Raw genomic sequence first — 5,627 nt, 5'->3', positions numbered from 1 at the left:
GCATGGACGAAGAGCTCAGCCCCGAGCTGTCTGCACAGAAGCAGAGGCCCCAAGTGCTGTTCTCGGGCAGCTCCTGTCCAGGTACTACATGCCGGTCCAGACCTGAGAGGGCACGGGGTGGCCTGGAAGCAACAGGGGCACCTCTAGGCTAAATGGGACGGGAAGAGGCTTGGGCAGAAATGATTGCATTCAAGTTCAGATGTGATGAACTCACGCACAGGGTATGAGGGAGGACTTGGGGAAACCTTTCTGGAGGAGGTAGGCTTCCAGTGCATGAGGGGAAGCTGGGCAAAAGTCCAGAGATGGGAAAGTTCAGATCAAGTACAGGATTTGGAAGGAGTCTGACTGGGCTGAACTGTAGTCTGAAGGATGCATGGGAAGAGGGAGAGAGATGAGGCTTGGTGGAGTTGCGCTCCCAAATGCAAGCGCTAGAGCCAGACCGCCTGCTTGGGAAACCCCGCTCCTCACTTTCTAGCTACGTGGCACGGCCAAGTGCTTACTGTCTCTGGGCCTCATTTCTCACTAATAGTACCCACCACGTGGGTACATATAAATAAATAAATAAACATGAGCGGGTGTGTATTTAATGCAGCTAGAAGGTAAAGTGAAGCCAGATCAGAGTCCCCTGACTGTTGTACTTGCCTTTTGCTAAGCACCTGCTGTGTGCCAAATGCCTTAGATGCTCACTGAGCCCTGAAAAGCACAGTAAGGCGGATGGCAGTTCCCCCATTTTACAGATGAAGCAACTGAGGTTCAGAGAGGCAGAGTCACTTACCCAAGGTCACAGCCAGGGGGTGTCAGAGGCAAGTGTGTCTGGTCCTTGGGACTTCCCTTAAAGTGGAGATTGGAGAGACATGACAGGCAGCAGATGGATGTGCCCTGGGCTGAGGCCACAGCCGGGAACAGAGCATGGATGTTGTAGCTGTGAGTCCCTGGGGCAGGGAGGACAGGAGGTGACAGAGGGAGAGATGCCAGGCAAGCCAGAGGCCACAGCACAGAGCTCACCATTCACAGCCCAGGGGCAAGCCATTGAGTCATTTGGGGAAAACATGACATCACAGAGTCTCGCTGTCTGCCGCCCACCTGCCAGTCTGCCCTCTGTGGTTCTCCCGGTGACCTCAGTGCCCAAAGCCCCACAAGGGGCCTCACACCTCAGGTGGCAAGGCCAGGTCAGCTCTCTTTCCTGCCTTGGGTTCCCCTCCCCAGCCGCTGTCTCCCACCTTCCCCTCTTTCCCCTGTCTGCCAAGGATCCCTGCCCAGCCCCATGCACACATACTTTTGAACCAGAAGCTTCTGGAAGTAATGATGGGCATCAGAGCTCCCGTGCCAGGCTCCCAGTTAGAATTCTGGGCAGGGAGGGGATAGCTCAAGAGTCTGCACTGAGATTTTCTTTGAGAATGGTGCCTGCTATTCTGGTGGAATCCCTTTCTCAGAAAGGGAGGCCAGGTTGAGCTTTGTGCCCAGCACTCGGCCCTGTCCTACGGGGGACTCAGAGACTAATAAACAGGCCCCTCCTTTCTGGAGGGTACGACTAAGTAGCTGAGTTCTCTTTATGAACGTATGGGACTGAGTGCTTTAATTGCATCAAACCAATTGCATAAGATAGTTCCATTTTACAGTGGTGACTGTGGTCCTGAGAGATGAGGTGACTTGTTCAGAGTCACACAGCCAGAATGCAACTGGCTGTCCAACTCCAGATGTGCTCTTAGCCACTCTGCCATCCAGCCACAAATAAAACCACTGCAGCACTGAAGCTGGGGAGCGCACCCAACCTACGCCCAGTAGCCCATGTAGTGCAGACAGGTGTCAGGGGACTTTCCGTCTCAGAGGGGGAGACACGCCCCAGAGGTTCTTAGAGATTATAGGTCCATTTAGAGAGTGGCAGAGTTCCCAGCTCCCTTGGCTGTGCAAACCCTGCTCATGTGGGCTTTGGAGTACGAGGCTTCTTTAAACTCTGGTCCACTCTTCTTTTTGGAAGGAGCACAGAGACTCAGAGGGGCGCCTGGCCTGGTTTTGGTGGCCAGCCCTGGAAGAAGAGTATGAGTCAAGCTAGGGGCCGAGTGCCAGCTTCCCTGGCTGTCTGTGGGCACAGAATGCCAAGCTGTTCCAGCTGCAGCTGCTGCGACTCATGGCCCTATCCCGGGGCCGCCCTCAGCCTGGCCGACTGGGGAGGAGGAGCCATCGCCTGGCCCTTGGAGTAGGGCACCCTCACCCTTACCTCAGCCTGCAAGGGAGGGTTGGGTATCCCCTTTTTCAAGTGAGAGGACCGAGGCTTCTAGCGGTCTTCTGCTTGCCTAAACCCATCCCTGTAAAGAAGAGGTACCAAGATTCTTGTGTCTCCTTTCTGCCGAGAGGGCCAGGGCCGGCTTCTTCCTGGAGAGGGCTGGAGCCAGCCTGCCCTCCGACAGTGCTCTCCTTCTGGCTCGCATTCCTGATTCATCCTGCAGTCACCGACTGCCAGTGTTTCTGGGCAGTGACCTTCTGGGGTGAAAGAAAAGCTCTGATTCCCCTTGGGCGATGAGTCACCATTTTTCCTGTAGCACTTTTGAAGCCTTAGGGGCCCTCCCCAGGCTTTGGGGGACAGGTTTCTTCTCTGCCCAGGGGCCAGCCTCACCCTTACCAGAGCAATTCCCATCTGTGAAAGGGCTTGGAAACAAACAGCCTCCCTGAAAAGCCTGGCCAGGGTGATTACCCAGCATGCAATATGTTGCTGTCGCTGTCAGTGGACAGACAGGTGCTATGTGGACACCTGGAGATCTGAGGGTCTATAGCCTTCAGGGGTTCCCCTTCCCCTCCAGCCCCCCATCAGACTTTAGGGGTGGCTATTTCCCCTCCTGCAGGAGTGAGGGAGAACCGACCTTACACCCCCTCCTCTTCTGGCTCCGGCCCAATCACTACTGACATGATTTCTGAACAGCTGTCACTTTTCTTTTCTTTTTTTTGGAGAGATTTTCACTGTAGGGCGCGTGCGCTCGCCAGACAGACAGAGAGAGACATAGAGACAGAAAGCGAGAAATCACCCCCGAGGGGGGATGGTCACGCCGCAATCCCTTCTCCTCCATTCTCCTCTCGGGATCTTGGGCACGTACGCACACGCGCCCGGCGTGAGTTTTAAGATTACGCTAACTGCTGGTTCCCGACAGCTGTCACTTTTCTTGCAGAGAAGGTAGACTTTTAAAAAATAATTTTTAAAAAATAAATTATTTTTAAAAAGTTCCATGAGCGGGACCAGCAATTGGCATAATGACTATGTTGCTGGACTTCCATGTAATTGACTGCGGTTCAAGTCCTGAACCTAGCAGTTTAAACTCATGCTGGGCGCGTGTGCATGCGTGCCCAAGATCCCGAGAGGAGAATGGAGGAGAAGGGATTGCGGTGTGGCCAACCCCCTGGGGGGTGATTTTTCGCTTCCTGTCTCCCTGTTTCTCTCTGTCTCTCTGGTGAGCACATGCGCCCTATAGCAAAAACCTCTTCAAAAAAAAAAAAAAAAAAAAGGAAAGAAATCACTCTCCAGAGGATATGGCTACATCATAGTCCCATTCTCCTCTTGGGACTTTGGGGCATGCACACACATACTTGGCATGATTTTTCCAGCCACCTGATCTGGGGCTTGAACTATAAGTTGGCCACGTAAGAACTAGCACCTTAACCTCTGTGCCACCTGCTGCCCTTCCCCTCTTGTCTTGCAGGGCAGGAGTTACAACTTGAGCTATGGGGTCAGGACCTAACAAGATGATCTGTATAGACCATGCTGGCTCCCACATGGCTGACTACAGTTCGAGTCTCGGACCTGATGACTTTCTTTCTCATTTTCCTTTTCTCTCTCTCTCTGTCCCTCTCTGGTCAAATGAAAATAAATAAATTAAATAAATAAATAAATAAATAGTTTAAAAATAATTATTTCATTTAACTTTTTATTTACTTCTTAATTTTGACCAGAGAGGAACAGAGAGAAAAAGAGAGAAAGTGAGAAAGCAAGCCACCAGGTCCGGGACTCAAATTGTAGTTGGCTATGTGGGAGTCCAGTGTCCTTAACCACCTTGTCATCTGCTGGCCCCCACACCACCCATTTTACAGTCATCGTCTCACATCACCTGCATGGCAAATTCATGAGGCAGCATTGCTGGCTCCATTTGATAAGGGAGGGAAAAGTCCAGAGAAGTCAATCACTTGCCCGAGTCACACAGCAGAAAGTAGCTAGCAGGTTCAGCACCACATCACCTGCCAGTCACCAGTCCCAGGTTCCTAGCCCCAGCCCTGCAGAAGGGGCTCAGCAGTCAGCTCACTTGCCCTGCAGGGCACCCTCTCATTCCCAGCTTATTAGTAACAAGTCTAGCGACCTTGGAGAGTAGCTCTCTATACCCTTCACTGTGTGCAGGGCAGTGTCCTGGGAGCTTACCCAGAATCCTCAGCCCTCAGCGTTCTGCCGTGTGGAAGGCAGTCATTACACTCTTGCTCCGGATGAGAAGGTGAGGCACAAGGGTGTAAGTGGTGAACAGCCTGTTTAAAAGGCAGCGAGAGAGAAGCTTTTCAGGGGTGCAGGGAGGGGTCTTCCTGCACCCAGATGACATCTATCCTGCCACTTCTCTGTGGAGCTTTGGAAATGGCCTTCTTAGAGACCTGCTCAGCACCACCTGGTGGGCCAGAAGAAGCAAGAGTGTTCAAGGCACAGTAGGTGGTGTCTGGACCAGTTCGAGGCTGCCTCCCTATGCCTGACCTTGGGGACCTGCGTCAAGGGGCAGTCCAACAACACACCAGGCTTCTCCTTGTCCCGGCCTTGGTCCCTTCCTTCCCACCCCCACATCCTTCCTTCCGCCCATGTTTGCTCGGCGCTATCCAGGGCACACACGTATCTCTAGTAGGAGGTGAAGACTGATAAGGCTGGCGCAGTAGAGAGGTGAATGGTGTGAGGAGAGGAGTGTGCTGCCAGGAGACTCTGCCCTTTGTGTGGTGGCCTCCAGCTGTGTGTCCTTGGGCAGAGCACTTAGCTTCTCTGAACCTCCATTCTCATTTTGATAATGAAGGAGAGGGTGGTGGTAAAGATCCAGCCTGACCACCCAGCTGGTATGAGAATCGGGAGGCCAGTTAGACAGAGGGGGGGAAGGAATGCTTGACCCCTGGAGATGATTATGGCTGTGGGGCAGGATCGAGGGCCAAGACAGCTCAAGAGACCTGTGAGGTTTGGGTTCAGCCCTGAGGGTGGGTGGACTCTGGCCAGGCACAGCAGGAAGGCAGGCACTTTTGAACTGCTGGCTCCCTGCCCTCCCTCCCAGGACTGCCTTCCATTTCTGCCTTCCACACAGAGAGGGACCCTCAGCTTTGAACTTTTAAAAAAGCAGCGACTTTAATGTTTTTATAATAATGATAGATGCTTAGGATGCAAAATTCAAACACAATGGGTGAATACAGAGAAGCAAGCACCAACCGCCCCCAGTGTCACCAGCCAGATGTGACTAACTGGTTAGCTATTTGGGCTACATACTTGTAGACACTTCACTGGGCACATATGCATGGGGACCTGCAGTGGAGGAGTGGGAAATTCTGCAAGCATGGGAAAATGCATAATTTAATTAAACTTTGGGCCAGAGTAGTAAAGGGTGCCTGTCTGAAAGCAGCCCTTCTCATCC

The sequence above is a fragment of the Tupaia chinensis genome, unplaced genomic scaffold (genome assembly GCF_000334495.1).
Source record: "Tupaia chinensis unplaced genomic scaffold, TupChi_1.0 Scaffold148012_1, whole genome shotgun sequence".
NCBI classification, from domain to species: Eukaryota; Metazoa; Chordata; class Mammalia; order Scandentia; family Tupaiidae; genus Tupaia; species Tupaia belangeri.
Note: the sequence above shows the minus strand (reverse complement) of the source record.